We start from the raw sequence: 12099 nt of genomic DNA on the forward strand, positions 1-12099 counted from the left end.
GACATGTGCAGCCGCCCAGGGCGGCATCTCGCTGGGGTGGCACGGGGTGCCCGCAGCAAAAAAAATGGAATGGTGACATTTGCGTGATCGGTTTTCTATTGCTCATTTGCACGTCACGTCAATGATATCATGTCACCGTGTGGAACTGTGGGTCAATTAACCTTGTCGGAGTGGGCGCCCTGATTCTAGTTTGTGAACTAGGCAGGCTACTCTCTGGGAAGGTCTCCCACTCAGAAGTATGAGATGGGGAGGGGGCGGGGATAGGTTGACCTCAGGTCTCCCCACTGGAAGCCCGAGGTAGGGGGAGTGGGGGAATCTATCAAATAGCGCATCTCTAACTTTGTACAGTACTAATGCAATTAGTAAAATCAGTCACACTACTAAATGCTTCCAAATAAACCATAATTCATTCATAATACTGTGAATATATAGTTTCACAGACATATTGTTGCATTTTTTCTGGTTTGTGCGAAATCATAAGAATAATATAAAACCAGTCTGCACACCACCAAGGTGAATTGGTTTAGTCTTGATTCTTGGTTGACAGTGTTGTGGGATTGGTAATGTATTGATGCTCGGGTGCCAAATCGACACACATTTGACATTTTTTGTCTTTGTTACTTATTTTTTATATTTTTGAGTCTTATTTTTGTTTATATTTTTATATTTACATATTTTTAAATGTTATGATAATTTATTTGTGTTATTCCAAATGTCTGAATAAAAATTACAGTTAGTGCAGAATGGTGCTTTATTTTCAGGGTGGGGGTGTTATTTTCCACCATAATTTGCAAATAAATTCATTAAAAATCCTACAATGTGATTTTCTGGATTATTTTTCCTCATTTTGTCTGTCATAGTTGAAGTGTACCTATGATGAAAATTACAGGCCTCATCTTTTTAAGTGGGAGAACTTGCACAATTGGTGGCTGACTAAATACTTTTTTGCCCCACTGTGTATATATATATATATATATATATATATATATATATATATATATATAGTAACAGTCAAAAGTTTAGACACACCTACTCATTCAAGGGTTTTTCTTTATTTTTACTATGTTCTACATTGTAGAATAGTAGTAAAGACATCAACACTATGAAATAACACATAGGAAATCATGTACTGTAGTAACCAAAAACAAATCAAAATATATGATATTTGAGATTCTTCAAAGTAGCCACCCTTTGTCGGCATGAGAGAAGAAGCTGGTTGAGAGAAGGACAGGTTCATTGTAATGCCCGGAATGGAATAAACGGAACTATATCAAGCACATCAAACGTATGGAAACCACGTTTGACTCTGTTCCATATTCCATTCCAGCCATTACAATGAGACAGTCCTCCTATAACAGTCCTCCTCCAACCTCCACTGTTCAAAATGGAGATTGCCTAAATGGCGCTGCCCATGCTGTCACAGACACTGATTTGGACTCTTGCTCCGTTGACCCTGTCAGAAATCACACATAAGAAGCTGTAGTCTCCCATTTTGCATGTAGATAGCATCAGAGAGCAAGATGCAGAATGCAGCTCTGACTGAATAGGGGGTTCTGTCACCAAACTACTCCCTGCCAATTACTTTGATGTGCATAGTTCATCTCAAGTTCTACCCGTACTTTGGCAGCAATTCACTGAGTCACCCATTATCATCCAGTTTATAGAGCAGGACTTGTGCCCTGTGGCAAGGGGAGATGCTGGGACATGTGCCCAGTCCATAGAGGCATGTGGAGGAGGGGTAGGCCACCAGGTGGTAGTGGGGTATCTCCTTCAGTCCAAAGGACTGAGAGCAGCAGTCTGCCACCACCACCTTCACATGCTTCCTGTCTGGGTAGAGCAGCCGCTGGCTGCCTGGGCCCCTATCACAGGTCCCCTGCCTCTCTTCATCTTCTTCTTCCTCCCCCGTCTCACCCTCCTCCTCCTCATGGTGGATCTTTCTCAGCAGGTTGTTGATGAGCACTGAGCGTCGCAGGTAGGCTTCAGGGTCCTCTAAGAATCTCAGCTTCTCCAATGAGAGTTGGAGGATGCAGCTGCGGTCCTCCTGACGTATCAGGTGCTAAGGAAACAGAGGTCATGGTTATGAGACAGAAATCTAAGTCACATTTAAAGTGTCACGTCATAGGACAACAAATTGATGTCTGAACATGTAAACACAAACAAAGCAGTTCCTACTTTTGATAAACAACCATGTAGGTCTCCATGTAAATCCTCCTCTTCCGCATATTTCCTTTTGAAGTAGGCAACTTTCGACGTTGTTGAATAGTTGAATCTCTCTTAGAGGGAATCGACTGCTTGAAGCACAATAAGGAAAATTGCAATTACAACCTTGATACATCTCTACCTTTCAACACATTGGCAAGGACAGATTATGTGGTTAGTGGAGTGACACAGAATTATATAACAGCCCCAGCAGGAGTGGTCATATCCACGGTACATTACCTGATAGTAACAGCCCAGAGCCACAAATCCTCCTGATTGCTTGGGCTGCTCTCTGAGCCACACACATTGCTTTCAGGGGCCTCTAGTGGAGGAGAATGATAGATAAGGAGATAATTAGAGAGAGAGGTAGGAATAGAGACCGGAGAGAGACACCTGTTTTATTAAAAAGTCACACACAGAACATTTATTTGTATCTGTATTCCATAACTGTAAAACATGGACTAGATAAGCTGCAACATTTTAAAATGTGGGCTATCTTTTCTTATATTTATTTTCACTGCATAGGTTATTTGTAATGGCCAGATTAAAAATATTACTTTTTTCAGCATGTGCTTTGTAGGCAGAGCTGAATTTTTTATTGCCATTGCCATCAACCCACACAAGGCTATTTATGAAGAAATTGGGTTGAGTATGTGCTTAGGGAGTCAGTGTGCGCGTGTGTGGTATGTGTGTGTGACAAAGAGAGATAGAGAACAGAGAGAGTTTCGGATATTGCACTAATTTGTGAATTTTCAGCTGAATGACACCTGCTATAAAATACATTGTATTCCTATTCAAGATATCAAAATATATATATCTGTAACACAAATAATGCATTCACCTGATTGGATGTGAGACAAAAAACGTGTTTTTGACTGACTGATCTGATGATGATACTGATAATGCATGTCTTTAATGTTAATTATTTTATTCAGTTTATCTTATTGGAATCTCAGCTATTTGTGAGAATAACCCACACATTTGATCAAATATAACCTACATTCATTTATAAAATTACCTTATGATGTGAATCTTCAACAGTTCATAAAGCACTTCAGCAAATCCACAGTCCTTTCAGATGTAGGCAGCCTATGAAGTAATCAGTTCTTCTGAATCTGTCCAATGTGTGATCATCCGTTGCTGCGACATTTACTGTCTGTCCCAATTATCCCAGCTACAAGCTTTGCCTGAAGTTTGCACTTCACACGCAGTCACTGTAGCTTCATTTTAATACTCCCTTCAGAGTACCCAACACTTGGGATCTTAAAATATAATTTTCTGTGAAACAAGCAACAACACCATACCCTCTGCAACCTCATTGGTCCTCACAAAAGCAGATGTTTCTGTTGCTAGGAGATTCACTAGACAATGATGACGCTTCATCATCAGGCTCCATTACTCTCGCATTGTGCTTCTTGGTTTCTCACTCTCTCTCTCCCTGGGTGTATGGGCAACCTATTGACTGGATGAGTAATTATTTGATGTTTGATTTAAAAGTAGGCCTAACCTTTCTATTGTAGCCTATGGCTGCTATTATAGCCCAGATATGAGACATAAACAGTAGTGGCCTATTAAACTTGGCTTATGTACCAAACATAGATCTCTTCCCCCCCCCCCTAAACCCTGGAATTAACTAAATCAAGCATCCGCTGGATTTCATTGATCTCATCCAAAAACCACAATATTATATTCTTAATCTTGTCTAATCCTGCCTCTGTGAGCTTGATGATTTCCGTAGTGTTCTGGGTAAGGAGGTATAAGGCAAACAACGGAAAACCTTTCACACTATGACACAGTCCTTCTCAGAATTAAGGCGTCTTAACAAACACGCAGCTCAGAAATATCACTCAAGAGCCAGATGGCAGCAAGTTTTACTTTAACAAGAACAAAAAATAATATGTACAGAAGTACTCTATGTCATTGTCATTCGTTGCATGAATGGTGCAGGCACTGTATAGGCACGAGAACAAATCAACAGCCCATGCATACAGCTTCATCTCACAGGAACGTCAAACATGGTTGACTATACACTCATGCTCAAATTATGCATTGATTATTATAATACATTTTTCCCATACAAGCATGAACTTTTACCTTTACGCTACAGGCACTTTATAAGAATCTCACTGTTTGGAAGCTGAAAACAAGCATGCTGTAACATACTGTATATACTTCAGAGGACATTTACACTTGACATTTTAGTCATTTAGCAGAAGATCTTATCCAGAGCGACTTACAGTGAGTGCATCCATTTTCATTTTTTTTTTCATAGAGGACATCTCGAACATTAAACATTTCTAAGAGAGATTATGTACAGCAACTCTTGACATGCATAAAATACATTGTAATTGGTGCAGCGTGTACCGTAAATAACACATCTTATCCATTAAATACTAATTATGGGGATACATGTGAACTGAATCATTGGTCAAGTCATTAACAATACAAACCTGTGTTATAAACATGACATTAACTATACCTGTCATATCAGATTAGGTTAGAGTTCATCCACAGAGCAGAGGACAATCTCTCCAACTGTGGCATTCATTCATACAGTTTGTCATCTAGTGATGAAAAGCTCATCATTGTTGGGTTCTGAGAATATGAAAATATACTTATTCATGTCACTGATGGAGTGCTAAGGTTGAGGGTCTACACTAGAAGTTAAGGGTTATAGGAGGAAGGTATATAGTGTGTGCAACTAAGCTTGGAATGTGTTGAGCGCAGGGTTGCAATTACATGTGGCAGGCATTGAGAAGGGGAGATGGGTGGAGTTCTTGAAAACTAATGTCACTGAGGGAGAGAGGGTAATGTATAACGTTTACATTATGTCAGGATATGTTATTGTTGGCCATCAGGGATACTCTGGGAGAAGAGACACAGTCTGGTATCAATAACCATGACAGCCTTGAGTTGGGGAGGAGTGAGCACTTTGGGGTAGAGTTCAGGTTAGACGAAGTGAGGAAGAACAGATATCACTAAGGTTCTGTCTAGCAACAGAGATGCATTGGCTGTTCTGTTGCAGAGGAGGAGACTCAACCTAGGAGAAATGGTTAAATATCAGTGCTTGTGTGAAATGTTTTTTTTTTGTCTGAATACAGCTGTGTCGACCCTTTGGGAAGAATTCAACTTGGTTAAGCTTCTCTAGTGTCCGTGAGTTATTTACTCTGAACAATTAGAACCTATCATCATCAAACGCAGTGCCGTACACTTCCCTGAATCAATTACTTACTAAGTCAATGTTATCACTATAAGTGGAAAAAGTGGTTTTAACCTTTGATACAAATGCAAACGTTTAACCAACATGGGAATTTCCAAGACAGCAATTCAGTTCCAAGAAAAGCCATGTAATCTAATGTCCCATCTATGCACTCATTGATAGAATTCCATAATGTGATGTAGGGGTGATTAGTTTGGAGGAAATGGACATGTTCATTTGTAGCACAGCTCTCTAAGTGAGTCGGTTCCTTCTGTCATCCCTTGTGCAAACAAAGGGACCTACAGTAATTAAGCCTGTTGTCCATCCAGGAAAACAGAGTGGTTGTGAAGGTTGCAGATTCAATACTCCTAAACATCCCACTGGCCATGGATGATTAACTCAGAGGGCAGAGCATAGTGCTTATTTACATTCCACCTCAATACTTAATTGAACAATCAATGTCTCCTAAGAGTTCATCAGACATAGGCCCCATAGGATTCTACTAGACAAATACTGACTGAGAGGAACTAGGTACAGTAAGATTGAAAACCAGGGGACCAGAAGGCCAGTAAACTGCTATCTAGAAGAGATGAGATGCTTTGCAAAAGATGCAAATGTAAAGTACATCGAGTACCACTTCCTCCTGATTCGGCTATGCCTTGCTATTAGACGTGACCGCCCTCCTGAAGCATCTTACCAGTCGGCGCCATGCGAAAAGCTAGCTAGTCGGTGGCGTAAGTGGGGACACTTCAGGCTGAGGAGTAAGTTTCACACATCCCCGTGTGCTACACTAAGTAGGAATACAGTTGCTCTAAAGTGAAAATAAAACATTATTTTCCATCCTCCTTGGTGTGAGAAGCACTTTACCTAAGGGGTTGTAGGTCGACTGGCTAAATAATAAAATGTAATCACCCAAAAGCAGCAACTTCCATTGGATTCAATGAAGTTAAGACAGACTTGGCCATGAGCATGAGCATCATCATTATCATCATCACGCTTTACAGTCCAAGGACTGTAACTACCATATGCCAGCAGCATACCACTGCTGGCTTGCTTCTGAAGCTACGCAGGGTTGGTCCTGGTCAATTCCTGGATGGGAGACCAGATGCTGCTGGAAGTGGTGTTGGAGGGCCAGTAGCAGGCACTTTTTCCTCTGGTCTAAAAAAATATCCCAATTCCCCAGGGCAGTGATTGGGGACACTGCCCTGTGTAAGGGTGCCGTCTTTCGGATGGGACGTTAAAAGGGTGTCCTGACTCTCTAAGGTCATTAAAGATCCCATGGCATTTATCGTAGGGGTGTTAACCCTGGTGTCCTGGCTATATTCCCAATCTGGCCCTCAAACCATCACGGTCACCTAATAATCCCCAGTTTACAATTGGCTCATTCATCCCTCTCCTCTCCCCTGTAACTATTCCCCAGGTCGTTGCTGTAAATGAGAAAGTGTTCTCAGACATTTCCTGACATCTACATAGCCTATATACAGAAATGACCAACCAAACTTCATCTAGCTGTCTGTGGTAACACAAAGTAAATATATGTGACGCCAACACTCAATAACCTCTTCTTTTTTTATATACTTTGTTTTTATTGAGGAACACAAAGAAAGTACAAATAAAGTAAAGTAAAAGAACAACAAAAAAGATCTGCCAGTTACAGTGCACATCATACCTTCATCATATTAGTTACATTGACATCTTTGAATTAGACCATTTTCAAACACGAAACCCATTTTTTCCAGTATTCCTGACCTCTCTCCTCTTGAGTTCTTAAAGCAAAGGTCATACGCTCCATGTGGAGAATATGAAAATATACTTATTCATGTCACTGATGGAGTGCTAAGGTTGAGGGTCTACACTAGAAGTTAAGGGTTATAGGAGGAAGGTATATAGTATGTGCAACTAAGCTTGGAATGTGTTGAGTGCAGGGAAGCGATTACATGCGGCAGGCATTGAGAAGGGGAGATGGGTGGAGTTCTTGAAAACTAATGTCACTGAGGGAGAGAGGGTAATGTATAACGTTTACATTATGTCAGGATATGTTATTGTTGGCCATCAGGGATACTCTGGAAGAGAGACAATCTGGTATCAATAACCATGACAGCCTTGAGTTGGGGAGGAGTGAGCACTTTGGGGTAGAGTTCAGGTTAGACGAAGTGAGGAAGAACAGATATCACTAAGGTTCTGTCTAGCAGCAGAGATGCATTGGCTGTTCTGTTGCAGAGGAGGAGACTCAACCTAGGAGAAATGGTTAAATATCAGTGCTTGTGTGAAATGTTTTTTTTTGTCTGAATACAGCTGTGTCAACCCTTTGGGAAGAATTCAACTTGGTTAAGCTTCTCTAGTGTCCGTGAGTTATTTACTCTGAACAATTAGAACCTATCATACCTTCATCATATTAGTTACATTGACATCTTTGAATTAGACCATTTTCAAACACGAAACCCATTTTTCCCAGTATTCCTGACCTCTCTCCTCTTGAGTTCTTAAAGCAAAGGTCATACGCTCCATGTGGTGTATTTCTTCTACAATATCTATCCATTGTGTCACTGTGGGAGGGTCTTTTTGTAGCCATGTCCTAGTGATAGCCTTTTTACTGGCTGCCAGTAGGACCTTCAACAGGTACTTGTCTCTATTGTGTAAGTTATCAGGTATTTCACCCAAGTACAAAGAAATTCATGTTTGTTCTATGTCAAATCCCATTATTTTCCAATGTTAGATCGTATTTCTCCCCAGTAAGTTTAGATTGTGGGGCAGGTCCAAAAGATATGAGAGTGATCCACCCTCAATAGACCGCATTCTCTCCAACAAGGGTGTAGTGAACCAGTCTGTTTTGATTTCAGTCTAGGTGTTATGAAGAAACGTATAACATTCTTCCAACAGAATTCTCTCCATGACCTTGAGTTGGTGGAGCTTTGTTGAGTCTCTAATATGTTCAACCATGTTTCATAAGTCATTTCAATGTTAAGTTCCTCCTCCCATTTCTTTTTAATATAGTTTGTTTCTTTGAGGTTGAATACCCAAGTAAAGATTTGAAATCGTTTTTTTGTTACCCCAAGTGAATACTTGGAATAATTTTTGAGGTGCTCGAGGGTCAAATCACTTTAATCTCCCTTAAGAAATAGTGTTGAACTTGTAGGTATCTGTAAAAATCTTGCTTTTCCAAGCCATGTTTTTAACTTAGGTCCTGGAAGTTATCTAGTTATTCCTTATAATTGTACTGAATGATGTGATGCCTTTCTGCGTCCATTGTTTAAATCTGCTATCCTGAAATGCAGGGATGAAGCTGGGGTTGTATGCGGGCCAACTCAGCAGTTTGATCTCTCTGTCTAAATGATTTAGCTTAACTACCTTTAACCATGTCTTTAGAGAAAAATTAATCCACAGATTTTATCTATTGCATATGTATATTACCATGTCTTTATTTCCCAAAACTGACTGTATGGGTATCTCTGTCAAAATAGTCTCCATGTCTTTCCATTTGGATTCATATTCTGAATTGCACCAACACACCAGAGGTCTCAATTGGGCTGACACATAATAATCTTTTAGGTTTGGTGAGGCCACACCCCCACAGTTGTTTGGTAATTGTAATGTTGTATATCTAATTGTTGGTCTCTTCCTGTTCCAGATAAACCTTGATATCCATTTATCCCTAAACTGTTTAGGTTGGATTTCTATGGGCAGTGATTGAAACAAATACAGTAGCCTCGGCAGGATGTTCATTTTAATTGTTTCAAATATACTACTAAGATCTAAGAGAAGTGAATTCCACCTGTCTAGGTCATCATATATTTTCTTGTTGATGTGATCGTGATTCATGCAATAATGTTTGGTTGTATCTTTTGGTAGATTTACACCAAGATATTTAATGGATGAAGAGATGCAGTAGAAGTTTTACCTACTCATCAGTTCTTTCTGTGGGGTATATACTAGGGCTTGGGTCTTGTGTATGTTAAGCACATAACCTGAATATGTTCCAAATGTTTGTAAAACATCCATCAATCTAGGTACACTTGAGCCTGGGTCTTTAAGGAACAACAGCACGTCATCAGCATACATGCATGTCTTTTTTTCACTGCCTCTTATTGTTATTCCCTCTAAAGTTGGGTCCTGTCTCATTGCCTGTGCTAATGGTTGGAGGTGCAAGGAGAAGAGTGTAGGTGAAAGACTACAGCCTTGTCTTGTCCCTCGCTCTAATTTTATTGTTTGTGACAAATGTCCATTTATCTTTATTCTAGCAGTCAGATATGAATACAGTGATTTGATGCACTGTATCACTTCTTTGTTGAAACCAAATCTTTCCATAACTTGAAATAGGTAATCCCATCCCACTGAATCAAATGCTTTTTCTTCATCTAGACTTATTTATATTGCACTTATTCTGAGGTCCATGACATGTAGTGTTCTCCTTATATTGTCCTGTGTCTGCCTATTTTGTATGAAACCAGTTTGATCTCCATCAATCAATTCTGGGATTATGTTCTCCATTCTTTTGGCTATTATTGATGCATATAGTTTATAATCTGTGTTAAGAATTGCGATAGGTCTATATGAACTGCATTCCTTCTTTTCTTTACCCTCTTTTGGGATTACATATACGATGGCCTCTCTCGATGGTGGGAGACACCCCTCCCGCAGAGTCCAGTTAAAACAGGCCTTAAGTAGAGGTGTTAGTTGTTCTCTGAAGGTCTTGAACCATTCTGAAGGGAAGCCATCAGGGCCTTAAGTGGAGGTGTTAGTTGTTCTCTGAAGGTCTTGAACCATTCTGTTGGGAAGCCATCAGTGCCTGGAGACTTGTTTACTTTTAGTTGAGATATTGTTTATTAATTTCTTCGGTGGATATTTCTAAAGTAAGTCTATCATTTTTGGTCTCCATTATTCTCCAGATATATGTTCAATTCTGTCTTTTTTGATTCCTTGAATGCTGGACCATTCAGCATGCTTGTATTAAGTCTCCATATAGTATTTCTTGGTTTGCTATCAAGGTGTAGAGTAAGGTCAAGTTCATTATGGTCTGATAAGTTGTTCTGCCCGATCCTACGATCTTTAAGCCTGTGTCTATCTGCATTGTATATGAAAAAGTAGTCTAACCTGGAGTATTCAGTGTGGCGGGCTGAGTAAAAAGTAGTCTAACCTGGAGTATTCAGTGTGGCGGGCTGAGTAAAAAGTAGTCTAACCTGGAGTATTCAGTGTGGCGGGCTGAGTAAAAAGTAGTCTAACCTGGAGTATTCAGTGTGGCGGGCTGAGTAAAAAGTAGTCTAACCTGGAGTATTCAGTGTGGCGGGCTGAGTAAAAAGTAGTCTAACCTGGAGTATTCAGTGTGGCGGGCTGAGTAAAAAGTAGTCTAACCTGGAGTATTCAGTGTGGCGGGCTGAGTAAAAAGTAGTCTAACCTGGAGTATTCAGTGTGGCGGGCTGAGTAAAAAGTAGTCTAACCTGGAGTATTCAGTGTGGCGGGCTGAGTAAAAAGCAGTCTAACCTGGAGTATTCAGTGTGGCGGGCTGAGTAAAAAGTATATTCCTTATCTGTCATGTGGGTGTCACGCCATACATCGACCAGTCCTAGATCCTGCAGTATCCCATTGATCTTTTTAGCAACTAGACTCATTTTCCTATTTTGATTTGTGCTGTCCAATTTTGAATTTAAAATCGTGTTAAAATACCCTCCACAGATAAGAGTGCCAGAGGTTTCTGTGGCAAATAAATCAAACACCTTCCCGCAGAAGATCATGTCACTCCCTGGGGGTGCATATACATTAAATAAGGTAACTTCCTTGTTATCCACTTTACATTTAACAAGTATAAATCTACCCACTTGTCTTTTATTTCTGACATAAACTCAAAATTAACTGAATTTGGGATCAAGATTGCCACTCCCCTTCAACCTGTGCACCATGTCTGCCTTCTTATCATGAACCTAAAAATGAACGAAAAATCAAGAACGATATTAAAGTAAACCAAAGAGGGAAAGTACTTTGGTATTTGGACTCCCATGTCAGAGGACTGTCTCTTGCCTCTGGGGTTTGAGGGGATGAGCCTGTCTGCAGGATGGGCCCCTCGCTCAGATATGAAAATGTGTGACGTAGTCACAAACCAGACCTGTTGGAACCGAAAATAATAAGGGCGCCTATTGCGCCTATTTCGGTATATTCATGATGCGATCAGCCCGTTCCATCTCATCCCAAAGATGCTCTATTGTGTTGAGGTCTGGGGCCTGTACAGGCCACTCAAAGAAACTGAACTCACTGTCATGTTCCAGGCAATGTTTTTCCACTCCTCAATGGTCTAGTGTAGGTGATCGCGTGCCAACTGGAGCCGTTTTTAGCTGATAAGAGTGGAACCGGGTGTGGTCATCTGCTGCAATAGCCCATCCGTGACAAGGGTCTACGAGTTGTGCGTTCTGCACAACACTGTTGTACTAAGCCGTTATTTGTCTGCTTGTGGCCCACCTGTTAGCTTGCACAATTCTTGCCATTCTCTGTCCGCCTCTATCATCAACAAGCTGTTTTTGCCCTCAAAGGACTGCCGCTGACTGGATGTTTTTGGTTTGCCGCACCAGTCTCTGTAAACCCTAGACACTGTTGTATGTGAAAAGCACAGGAGTGTGGCCAAATCTGAGATACCTCTAATTGGGGATCATATTTAGGTAGCCATTTTTCCACCTGTGTTGTTGGGATATTGGTTTATGTTTTTGCATGTGCAC

At 40.6% G+C, this 12099-nt stretch overlaps 1 long non-coding RNA gene across 1 annotated transcript; it reads right to left on the reverse strand.

The window, feature by feature from the left end:
- Positions 1 to 1189: 1189 nt before the first annotated feature.
- LOC112257161 lies at positions 1190 to 3494 on the reverse strand. The gene is made up of 4 exons (XR_002954525.1): positions 3218 to 3494; positions 2440 to 2521; positions 2173 to 2288; positions 1190 to 2056 (listed from the first exon to the last, which is right to left on the reverse strand). It is a non-coding gene; the product is annotated as an uncharacterized LOC112257161 (long non-coding RNA).
- Positions 3495 to 12099: the final 8605 nt, after the last annotated feature.

Source organism: Oncorhynchus tshawytscha, linkage group LG08 (genome assembly GCF_018296145.1).
Source record: "Oncorhynchus tshawytscha isolate Ot180627B linkage group LG08, Otsh_v2.0, whole genome shotgun sequence".
Classification (NCBI taxonomy): domain Eukaryota; kingdom Metazoa; phylum Chordata; class Actinopteri; order Salmoniformes; family Salmonidae; genus Oncorhynchus; species Oncorhynchus tshawytscha.